Here is a 13,459-nt window from a genome sequence, read left to right on the forward strand (position 1 = left end):
AAATATATCACAGGATGTACATCGACTGTGACATTAGAAGTAACATCCTCCTTGGATATTACGAATAACATCACAGTGTATACACTCACTGTAATATTAGGAGTAATATCTTCCTAGAATATTACAAATAATATCACAGGGTGTATGTCAACTGTGATATTAGGAATAATATCTCCCTTGAATATTATGAATAATATCACAGTGGGTGTACGCACACACGTTGTGTACACTCACCGTGACACTAGGAGTAACATCCCCCTATGATATTATAAATAACAACACAGAATGTACAAACATCGTGTACACCCCATGTGACATTAAGAGTAACATCCCCTAGGATATTACAGATAATATCACAGAGTGTACACTCACAGAACATCCCCCTAGGATATTATGAATAATATCACAGAGTGTACACACATGGTGTACACCCACTGTGACATTAGGAGTAACATCCCCTTAGGATATTACAATTAGTATCACTGGGAGTACCCACACATTGTGTACACTCACTGTGACACTAGGAGTAACATCCCTCTGTGATGTTATGAATAGTAACACAGGATGTACAAACATCAGGTACACCCACTGTGACATTAAGAGTAATATCCCCTAGGATATTACAGATAATATCACAGAGCGTACACCCATGGAACATCCCCCTAGGATATTATGAATAATATCACAGAGTGTACACACATGGTATACACCCACTGTGACATTAGGAGTAACATTTTTCTAGGATACTATGAAAAATACAACAGGGTGTACACACATGGATATATCTCCCTGGATATTACAAACCATATCACAGGGGGTGTACACCTCCCACGATATGGGGAGTAGTATCACCCTCTCTCCACCAAATATTACCAACCATATCACAGAGGGATGTACACCCCCCATGATATGGGGAGTAGTGTCACCCTCTCCATATGTGATACAAACCATATCACAGGGTGGGTGCAGTACTCCCTTTGGGCCTCTGGTGATGGTGGCCACGGGCTGAGGCTCCTCTGCCTGTGGAAAGACGAACAAAGAGTGGGAAGGACTGCATTTCCTGGATTGACAGCCAGCTCAGTAGCAGTACAATAGAACCCAAGTCGATTTCTAAGGTTTTTGACTCCAGTTCCTGGCTCCTGGACAGCCTCTGTGGACCTACCCAGGGTTTAGAAGCACTTACTGACCTGAAGGGTAGGACACAAGCCTACCTGGCTTTGCCACCTACTGATTGTAAAGCACTAGGTCCTTGAGAAAATATAGGTGGTAGCCAGGTGGAGGTTACGGTGGGCCTTGGAAGAGGCCCAGTGCTGTGCTGGCTTCAGGTATGACCCAGTACAGTCCTAGTGGTGGTGGCCATAGGGCTGCTTGTGTCACCCCACCTCCAGCTCCAGGCTGCTTAGCATAGGTTGAGAAAGATTGTGTTTGTTTAGAAGAAAGTAAGAGAAGAGAACAAGAGTCTCTGTCTGGTAATCCAGAGAGTTCTTATGCCTCTAATCAAAGACCACCAAGGCAGTACTTTACTTCTACGAGTTTACAAGAGCCACAGGGTTACTGGGTTTGGAATGCCCACTAATGCAGACACAGCTTAGGTTATGACACCCTAGTCTTTTTGAATACCGGAAAGATTTCCGAAGAAGGACACAAAGAAGGGTACAGAGAAACCCAGGCTGAGAAGACTACAACAAATACCTAACTCTTCAATGCCAACACACTGATGTATATCTACAAGCATCAACACCATTCAGGAAAACATGATCTCACCAAATGAACAAATAAGACAACAGGGACCAGTCCTGAAGAAAGAGAGATATGTGACCTTTCAGGCAGATAATTCAAAATAGCTGTTCTGAGAAACTCAAAAGAAATTGAAGATAACATAGGGAAGGAACTCAAAATTCTGTTAGATAAACTTAACAAAGAGATTGGAATAATTAAAAATAATCAAGCAGAAATTCTGGACTTGAAAAATACAATTCACGTACTGAAGAATGCATCAGAGGCATTTAATAGCAGAATTGATCAAGCAGAAGAAAGAATGAGTGAGCCTGAAGACAGACTATTTGAAAATGCACAGTCAGAGGAGACAAAAGAAAACAGAATAAATGATGAAGCAGGCCTACAAGATCTAGAAATAGCCTCAAAAGGGCAAATCTAAGAGATATTGGTCTTAAAGGGGAGGTAGAGAAAGAGATAGGGGTGGAAAGTTTATTCAATGGAATAATAACAGAGAACTTCCTAAATTTACAGAAGTAACATCCCACTAGGATATTACAAATAAAATCACAGGGGGTGTACACACATGGTGTGTACACCCTGTGACATTAAGAGTAACATTCCCCAAGGCCGGGCGCGGTGGCTCAAGCCTGTAATCCCAGCACTTTGGGAGGCCGAGACGGGCGAATCACGAGGTCAGGAGATCGAGACCATCCTGGCTAATACGGTGAAACCCCGTCTCTACTAAAAAATACAAAAAACTAGCCGGGTGACGAGGCCAGCGCCTGTAGTCCCAGCTACTCAGGAGGCTGAGACAGGAGAATGGCGTATACCCGGGAGGCGGAGCTTGCAGTGAGCTGAGAGCCGGCCACTGCACTCCAGCCTGGGCGGCAGAGCAAGACTCCATCTCAAAAAAAAAAAAAAAAAGAGTAACATTCCCCTAGGATATTATGAATAATATCACATGGTGTACACCCCCTGTGGCATTAGTAGTAACATTAGGATATTATTAATATCCTAAGGAATATCCTAATATATCGATATCGAAGTACAAAAAGTTTATAGAACACCAAGCAGACTTAACCTAAAGAAGACTACCACAAGGCATTTAATAATCAAACTCCTGCTTCCTTTTGGCTGGAGCCGCCATCTTCCAGTAAGCCACCAAAATGACAAAAACAAAGGGAAAGAAGAGAGGCACCCAATGTATGTTGGTCTTTTAGAAAACATGGAGTTGTTCTTTTGGCCATGTATATGCAAATCTGTAAAGAAGATGATATTGTAGACATCAAGGAAATGGGTACTGTTCAAAAAGGAATGCCCCACAAGTGTTATCATGGCAAAACTGGAAGAGTCTATGATGTTCCCTAGCATGCTGTTGGCATTGTTGTAAACAAGCAATTTAGGGCAAGATTCTTGCCAAGAGAATTAATGTGTGTATTGAGCACATTAAGCACTCTAAGAAACGTGGTAGCTTCCTGAAACATATGAAGGAAAATGATCAGATAGAGAAGGAAGCCAAAGAGAAAGGTACTTGGTTCAACTGAAGTGCCAGCCTGCTCCACCCAGAGAAGCACACTTTGTGAGAACCAATGGGAAGGAGCCCAAGCTGCTGGAACCTATTCCCTATGAATTCATGGCATAATAGGTATTAAAAATAAATAAATAAAAGACCTCTGGACTGTAAAAATGTTTCTCTTCATTGAGTAGAAATTTGGTGTCCCCTTCCCCCAAAAAAATATTTAAAGCAAATTCTAATTGTGTCCTAATTCATTATGTAATGTCTTTACTATTCAAATTTAATGTTCTTCTTGCTGAAAAATGTGAGGTGGCTTACTGCGCAAAAAATTACTCAATTCATTAGAAAGTGGTCAGATATTATTTATGAAATATTTGTACTGGTTTGAAGATAGTTCCTGTAAATCATCATGAAGAAATAAAATAATTTTTAAAAGTACTTGACCTCCCAAAAATCAAGAATAAAGAAAGGATCCCAAAAGCAGCAAGAAAAAAGAAACAAATGAAATCCAGGAGAGTTCCAGTATGTCTGGCAGCAGACTTTTCAGTGGAAAGCTTACAGGCCAGGAGTGAGTATATGAAATATTGAAAGTGCTGAAGGAAAAAAAAACTTACCCTAGAATAGTATATCCAGTGAAAATATTCTTCAAACATGAAGGAGAAGTAAAGACTTTCCCACAGAAACAAAAGCCGAAAGACTTCAACACCAGATCTGTCCTACAAGGATTGCTAAAGAAAGTTCTTCCATCAGAAAGAAAAGGACATTAATGAGCAATGAGAAATCATCTGGAGGTACAAAACTCACTGATGATGATAATTACACAGATTAAAAAAGAAAAAGAATATTATAATGCTGTAACTGTAGTGTGTAAACTATTCTTGATATTTTAAATAGGAAAACAAAAAGATGAACCAGTCAAAATAATAACTACAACAACTTTTCAAGACAGGCAATATAATAAAATATAAGTAGAAATAACAAAAAGTTAAAAAATCAGGGGAATGAGGTTAAGGTATAGCATTTTTATTACTTTTCTTTGCATTTGTTTGTTTATGCAAACAGTGTTAAGTTGATATCAGCTTTAAATAATGGCTTATAAGATAGTATTTGCAAGCTTCATCATAACCTCAAGTCAAAAACCATACAGTAGAGGTGAGTGGATCACCTGAGGTCAGGAGTTTGAGACAAGCCTGGCCAACATGGTGAAACCCCATCTTTAATAAAAGTATAAAAATTAGCTGGGCATGGTGGTATGGGCCTATAATCCCAGCTACGTGGGAGACTGAGGCAGGAGAATCACTTGAACCTGAGAGGCAGAGATTGCAGTGAGCTGAGAATGCTCTATTGCACTGCAGCCTGGGTGACAGAGGAAGACTCCATCTAAAACCAAACAAACAAACAAACAAAACATATAGTACGTATACAAAAAATGAAAAGTAACAAATTAAATCATACCACCAGAGAAAATCAGCTTCACTAAAAGGAAGGCAGGAAAGAAGAAAAGAAGGAAGACAAGATCACAAAACAACTGGAAACCAAATAACAAAATTGCAGGACTAATTCCTTACTTTATCAATAATAACATTGAATGTAAACTGACTAAACTCTGTATTAGTCCATTTTTGGTTCCTATAAAGAAATATCTGAGACTGCATAATTTATAAAGGAAAGAGGTTTAATTGGCTCATAGTTATGCATGGCTAGGAGGCCTCAGGAAACTTACAATCATGGCAGAAAGGGAAGCAGGCATATCTTACATGGCAGCAGGCGAGAGAGAGAGCATGAGAAGGAGGAACTGTCAAACACTTATAAAACCATCAAATCTTATGAGAACTCACTCCATGTCACAAGAACAGCATGGAGGAAACAGCCCCTATGATCCAATCACCTCCCACCAGGTCCCTCCCCCAACACATGGGGATTATAGGGATTACAATTCAAGATGAGATTTGGGTGGGGACACAGAGTCAAACCATATCATTCTCCAATCAAAAGACATATAGTAGCTGAAAGGATGAAAAAACAAAACCCAGTGATCTGTTGCCTACAAGAAACATACCTCACCTGTAAAGACACACATAGACTGAAAGATAAGGAGATGGAAAAAGATATTCCATGCCAATGGAAACCAAAAAAGAATGGAAGTAGCTGTATTTATATCAGACAAGATAAATCCCAAGACAAAAGCTTTAAGAAGAGACAAAGAAGGTCACTACATAATGATAAAGGGGTCAACTCAGCAAGAGGATGTGATTATTCTAACTATAGATGCACCCAATATTGGAGCACCCAGATACATGAAGCAAATATTACTAGAGCTAGAGAGAGAGAGAGAGATCTCAATACAATAATAGCTGGAGACTTCAACACCCCACTCTCAGCATTGAACAGAATTTCCAGACCGAAAATCAACAAAGAAACATTGGATTTAATCTGCTTTATAGAGCAAATTGACTTAATAGAATTTACAGAACATTTCATCCAATGGCTGCAGTACACATTCCTTTCCTCAGCACATGGATCATTCTCAAGAATAGACCATATGTAGGTCACAAAACAAGTTCAAAAACATTTTACCCAAAATTGAAATGACATCAAGCATCTTCTCTGACCACAGTGGAATAAAACTAGAAATCAATAACAAGAGGATACTAGGCCTTGGGAAACCAAGGTGATTGGACCACTTGAGCCCTGGGGTTTGAGACCAGCCTGGGCAACATGGCGAAACCCCATCTCTACTAAAAATACAAAAAATTAGCTGTGCACAGCAGCACATGCCAGTATTCTCAGCTACTCAGGAGGCTGAGGTCAATCACCTGAGCCTGGAATTTGAAGGTACAATGAGCTGAAATTGTGCCACTACACACCAGGCTGGGTGACAGGAGTAAGACCCTCTCTCAAAAAACAAAAAAAAAAAAAAAAAAAAGAGGAATTTTTGAAACTATACAAATACATGGAAACCAAACAATATGCTCCTGAATGACTACTGGGTCAACAAAGAAATTAAGAAGAAAATCGAAAAATTTCTTGAAACAAATGACAATGGAAGCATAGCATGTCAAACCCTATGGGATACAGTGATACAGTGAAAGCAGTACTAAGAGGGAAGTTTATACCTGGAAGTGACTACATCAAAAAAGAAGAAAAACTTCCAATAAACCACCTAATAATGTCTTTAAAAAAAATAGAGGCCAGGCGCAGTGGCTCACACCTGTAATTCCAGCACTTTGGGAGGTTGAGGTGGGCAGTTCACGAGGTCAGGAGATTGAGACCATCCTGGCTAACACAGAGAAACCCCATCTCTACTAAAACTCCAAAAAAATTAGCTGGGCGTAGTGGCGGGCGCCTGTAGTCCCAGCTACTTAGGAGGCTGAGGCAGGAGAATGGCATGAACCCAGGAAGCAGAGCTTGCAGTGAGCCAAGATCACGCCACTTCACTCTAGCCTGGGCAACAGAGTGAGACTCCATCTCAAAAAAGAAAAAAGAAAGAAAAGCAAAAGCAGGCCGGGCGCGGTGGCTCAAGCCTGTAATCCCAGCACTTTGGGAGGCCGAGACGGGCGGATCACGAGGTCAGGAGATCGAGACCATCCTGGCGAACACTGTGAAACCCCGTCTCTACTAAAAAAAAATACAAAAAACTAGCCGGGCGAGGTGGCGGGCGTCTGTAGTCCCAGCTACTCGGGAGGCTGAGGCAGGAGAATGGCGTGAACCCGGGAGGCGGAGCTTGCAGTGAGCTGAGATCCGGCCACTGCACTCCAGCCCCGGCGACAGAGCAAGACTCCGTCTCAAAAAAAAAAAAAAAAAAAAAAAAGAAAAGCAAAAGCAAAAGCAAACCAAACCCAAAATTAGTAGATGTAAAGAAATAATAAAGATCAGAGCAGAATAAATGAAATTGAAATGAACAAAATATACAGAAGATCAATGAAACAAAAAGTTGGGTTTTTTTTTAAGTTAAAGAAAATTGACAAGCCTTTAGCCAGACTAAGGAAAAAAGAGAGAAGACTGAAATAAACAAAACTGGAGATGAAAAAGGAGACATTGCAACTGACACCACAGAAATTCAAAGGATCATTAGTGGCTACTATGAGCAACTATATGCCAATAAATTGGAAAATGTACAAGAAATGGAAAAATTTCTAGACACATGCAACCTACCAAGATTGAACCATGAAGATATCCAAAACCTGAACAGACCAATAACAAATAATGAGAGCAAAGCCATAATAAAGAGCCTTCTAGCAAAAGAAAACCCAGAACCCATGGCTTCACTGCTGAGTTCTACCAAACATTTAAAGAAGAACTAATACCAACCTTACTGCAACTATTCTGAAAAATAGGGGAGGAGGGAATACTTCCAAACTTATTCTACAAGGCCAGTATTACTCTGATACCAAAATTAGACAAGGACATATCAAAAAAAGAAAACTAAAGGCCAATATCTCTGACAAATATTGATGCAAAAATCCTCAACAAAATAATAGCAAATGCAATTCAAGAATACGTTAAAAAGATCATTCATCATGACCATGTGGGCTTTCTCCGAGGGATGCAAGGATGGCTCAACATCTACAAATCAAACAATGTGATACATCATATTAACAGAATGAAAGACAAAAAACATGACCATTTCAATTGATGCTGAAAAAGCATTTGATAAAAAGTTAACATCCCTTCGTAATTCAAACAAACAAACAAACAAAACTCTCGAAAAACTGAGTATAGAAAGAACATACCTGCTGAGTGCAATGGTTAATACCTGTAATCCCAGGACTTTGGAAGGCCAGGGTAGGCAGATTGCTTGAGCCCAGAAGTTTGAGACCAGCTTGAGCAACATGATGAGAGTCTCTCTCTACAAAAAATACAAAAAAAATCCAGGTGTTGTGGCACATGCCTTTGGTCCCAGCTGCTTGGGAGGCTGAGGCAGGAGGATCACCTGAGCCTGGGAGGTTAAGGCTGCAGTGAGCCATGATCACACCACTGCACTCCAGCCTAAGACCCTGTCTGAAAAACACACACACAAAAAAAGAAGGAACATACCTCAACATAATAAAAGCAATGTGCAACAGACTCACAGCCAGTATCATATTGAATGGAGAAAACTGGAAGGCTTTCTCAAAGATTTGTAACATGACTAGGATATCCACTGTCACCACTGTTATTCAACATAGTACTGGAAGTCCTAGCTAGAGCAATCAGATAAGAGAAAGAAAGAAAGGGCATCCAAACTGGAAAGGAAGAAGTCAAATTATCCTTGTTTGCAGATATAGTCTTACATTTGGAAAAACCTAAGATTCCACTAAAAAACTTTTAGAATTGATAAATTCAGTAAAGTTGCAGGATACAAAATCAGCATACAGAAATCAGTAGCATATTTATATGCCAACCGTGAACAATCTGAAAAAGAAATCAAGAACGTAATCCCATTTATGGCCAGGCATGGTGGCTCATACCTGTAATCCCAGCACTTTGGGAGGCCAAGGCAGGAGGATCATTTGAGGTCAGGAGTTTGAGACCAGCCTGGCCAACATAAGGAAACCCCATCACTACTAAAAATACAAAAATTAGCCGGGCATAGTGGCACACACCTGTAATCCCACCTATTCGGGGGACCTGAGGGAGGAGAATTGCTTGATCCCGGGAGGCAGAGGTTGCAGTGAGCTGAGATCACACCACTGCATTCCAGCCTGGGCAACACAGCAAGACTCCGTCTCAAAAAAAAAAAAAAGTAATCCCATTTACAATAGCTACAAATAAAATAAAACACCTACCAATTAACCAAAAGAAAGAAAGCTCCCTACAATGAGAACTATAAAATGTTGATGCAAGAAATTGAAGAGGACAGAAAAAAATGGAAAGATATTCCATGTTGATGGACTAGAAGAATCAATATTGTTAAAATGCCCGTACTACCTGTATCAGTCCATTTTCACGCTTCTGATAAAGACATACCCGAGACTGGGAAGAAAAAGAAGTTTAATTGGGACTTACAGTTCCATATGGCTGGAAAGGTCTCAGAATCATGGCGGGAGGTGAAAGGCATTTCTTACATGGCAGCAGAGAGAGAAAAATGAGGAACAAGCAAAAGCGAAAGCCCCTGATAAACCCATCAGATCTCATGAGACTTATTCACTATCACGAGAATAACATGGGAAAGACTGGCCCCATGATTCATTGCCTCCCTCTGGGTCCCTCCCACATGTGGGAATTCTAGGAGATACAATTCAAGTTGAGATTTGGGTGGGGACATAGCCAAACCATATAATTCTGCCCCTGGCCCCTCCAAATCTCATGTCCTCACATTTCAAAACCAATCATGCCTTCCTAACTGTCCCCCAAAATCTTAACTCATTTCAGCATTATCCCAAAAGTCTACAGTCCAAAGTCTCATCTGAGACGAGGCAAGTCCCTTCTGCCTATGAACCTGTAAAATCAAAAGCTAGCTAGTTACTTACTAGATACAATGGGAGTACAGGTATTGGGTAAATACAGCCACTCCAAGTGGGAGAAATTGGCCAAAACAAAGGGGTTACAGGGCCCATGCAAGTCTGAAATCTAGCAGGGCAGTCAAATTTTGAAGCTCCAAAATAATCTCCTTTGACTCCAGGTCTCACATTCAAGTATCACTGAATCAAGAGGTGGGTTCCCATGATCTGGGGCAGCTCAGCTCCTGTGGCTTTGCAGGGTACAGCCTCCTTCCTGACTGCTTTCAGGGGCTAACATTGAGCATCTGTGGCTTTTCCAGGCACACAGTGCAGGCTGTCAGTGGTTCTACCATGCTGGAGTTGGACTTACAGTTTCACATGGATGAGAAGGCCTCAGAATCATGGCAGAAGGTGAATGGCACTTCTCACATGGCAGGGGCAAGAGAAAAATGAGGAGCAAGCAAAAGCGGAAACCCCTGATAAACCCATCAGATCTCGTGAGGCTTATTCACTACCATGAAAATAGCATGGGAAAGACCGGCCCCCATGATTCAACTATCTTTCCTTGGGTCCCTCCCACAACACGTGGGAATTCTTGGGGACACAATTCAAATTGAGATTTTTTGAGATTTTGGTGGGGACATAGCCAAACCATATCACTACCCAAAGCAATCTACAGATTTAACACACTCCTTATCAAAATACCAATGTCATTTCTCATGGAAATAGAAAAAACAATCCCAAAATTTATATGGAACCACAAAAGACCCATAATAGCCAAAGGCATCCTAAGCAAAAAGAACAAAACTGGAGGAATCACATTACCCAACTTCAAATCATACTAGAGAGCTATAGTAGCCAAAATGGCATAGTACTGGCATAAAAACGGACACATAGACCAATGGAACAGAATAAAGAAGCCAGAAATAAATCCACAGATTTACAGTGAAATCATTTCCAACAAAGTTCCAAGAACATACAATGGGAGAAGACAGTCTTTTCAATAAATAGGGCTTGGAAAACTGGATATCCATATGCAGAAGAGTGAAACTAGACCCCTATCTCTCATCATATACAAAAATAAAATCAAAGTGGATTAGAGACTTAAATCTAACACCTCAAGCTATGAAACTACTACAAGAAACATTGGAGAAATTCTCCAGGACATTGGTCTGGGCAAAGACATCTTGAGAAAGCCCCCACAGGCACAGGCAACCAAAGCAAAGACAAATGAAATCATATCAAGTTAAAAAAAAACTTCTGTAGTAAAGGAAACAATCAACAAAGTGAAGAGACAATCCACAGAATGGGGGAAAATATTTGCAAACTAACCATCAACAGGGATTAGTAGCCCGAATATATAAGGAGCTCAAAGTACTCTATAGGAAAAAAATCTAATACACCATTTTTGGTTTTTTTGGTTTTTTTTTTTTTTGTCTTTTTTTGAAACTGAGTTTCTCTCTTGTCACCCAGGCTGGAGTGCAATGGCACAATCTCACAATCTCAGCTCACTGCAACCTCCACCTTCCAGGTTCAAGCAATTCTCCTGACTTAGCCTCCCAAGTAGCTGGGATTACAGGTGCCCGCCACCACACCCAGCTAATTTTTGTATTTTTAGTAGAGACAGGGTTTCACCATGTTGGCTAGGCTGGTCTCAAATGCCTGACCTCAGGCGATCCGCCTGCCTTGGCCTCCCAAAGTGCTGGGATTACAGGTGTAAGCCATCACTCCCGGCCTAACAAACTAATTTTAAAAATGGACCAAAGAGTTGAATAAACATTTCTCAAAAGAAAACATACAAATGGCAAGCACATATATGAAAATGTCCTCAGCCGGGTGTGGTGGCTCAAGCCTATAATCCCAGCACTTTGGGAGACCGAGGCAGGCAGATCACCTGAGATTGGGAGTTTGAGACCAGCCTGACCAACATGAAGAAACCCCATCTCTACTAAAAATACAAAATTAACCAGGCGTGGTGGTGCATGCCTGTAATTCCAGCTACTTGGGAGGCTGAGGCAGGAGAATCACTTGAACCTGGGAGGCAGAGGTTGTGGGTGGGCCGAGATCACGCCATTGCACTCCAGCCTGGGCAACAACAGCAAAACTCCGTCTCAAAAAAAAAGAAAATGTCCTCAACATCATTGATCATAAGAGAAATGCAAATCAAAACTGTAAAGAGATATCATTTTACCCCAGTTAAAATGGCTTTTATCCAAAAGAGTGCAATAAATGCTGGTGAGGATGTAGAGAAAAGGGAATTCTTGTAGACTGTTGGGGGTTGTAAACTAGTACAACCACTATGGAGAACAGTTTGGAGGTTCCTCAAAAAACTAAAAATAAAACTACCATACGATCCAGCAATTCCAATCCGAGGTATATACTTAAAAGAGAGGAAATCTCTATGTTAAAGAGATATCAGCAGTCCCATATTTATTGCAGCACTATTCACAATAGCCAAGATTTGAAAGCCACCTAAGTGTATATCAGCAGATAAATGGATAAAGAAAATGTGGTACTCATACACAACGGAGTACTATTCAGCCACAAAAAAGAACAAGATCCTGTCATGTGCAACAACATGGATGGAACTCCAGGCACAGAAAGACAAATGTCACATGTTCTCACTTATCTATGGAAGCTAAAAGTCGAAACAATTGAATTCATGAAGGTAGAGAGTAGAAGGATAGTTACCAGAGGTTGGAAAGGATAGTAGGAGGAAGTGGGGATGGTTAATGGGTACAAAAAATAGTTAGAAAGAATGAATAAGACCTGGTATTTGATAGCACAACAGGATAACTATAAGTAAAAAAATAATTTAATTGTACATTTTAATATAATTAAGAGAGTATAATCAGACTGACACACAAAGAATAAATGCTTGAGGTGATGGATACCCCATTTATCTTGATGTGATTATTTCATATTGCAAGCGTGTATCGAAACACCTCATAAGTATTAATATCTAGTATGTACCCACAAAAATTAAAAATAATAATTTTGTTTTAGAAAAAGAGAGATTAAAGAGTTAAATGTAAGACCTCAAACTATAAAAATCCTAGAAGAAAACCTAGGAAATACCCTCCTAGACATCAGCCTAGACAAACAATTTGTAACTAAGTCCTCAAAAGTAATTGCAACAAAAACAAAAATTGACAAGTGGGACCTAATTAAATTTAAGAGCTTCTGCACAGCAAAAGAAACTGCCAATAGAGTAAACAGACAACCTACAGAATGGGAGAAAATATTCACAAACTATGCATCCAACAAAGGACTAATATCCAGATTCTATAGGGAACTTAAAGCAACAAGAATAAAACAAATAACTGCATTAAAAAGTGAGCAAGGGACATGAACAAACACTTCTCAAAAGAAGATATACAAGGGGCCAAGAAACAGGTGAAAAAATGCTCAACATCGCTAATCACTGGAGAAATGCAAATCAAAATCATAATGAGATACCGTCTCACACCGGTCAGAATGGCTATTATTAAAAAGTTAAAAAAAAAAAAAAAAACAGACGGCAAGGATAAAGAGAAAAGGGGATGCTTATACACTGTTGGTGGGAATGTAAATTAGCTCAGCCACTGTTGCAAGCAGTTTGGAGATTTTGCAAAGAACTGAAAATGTAATTACAATTCAACACAGCAATCCCATGATTGGGTATATACACAAAGGACAGTAAATCATTCTACCAAAAGGACATCACAGCACTCTTCACCACAGCAAAGACATGGAATCAAGCCAGGTGCCTATCAATGGTGGATTGCATAAAGAAAATGTGGTACATACACATTATGGAATA

This window comes from Trachypithecus francoisi, unplaced genomic scaffold, assembly GCF_009764315.1.
Source record: "Trachypithecus francoisi isolate TF-2019V2 unplaced genomic scaffold, Tfra_2.0 Lachesis_group13, whole genome shotgun sequence".
In the NCBI taxonomy this organism is placed as follows: Eukaryota; Metazoa; Chordata; class Mammalia; order Primates; family Cercopithecidae; genus Trachypithecus; species Trachypithecus francoisi.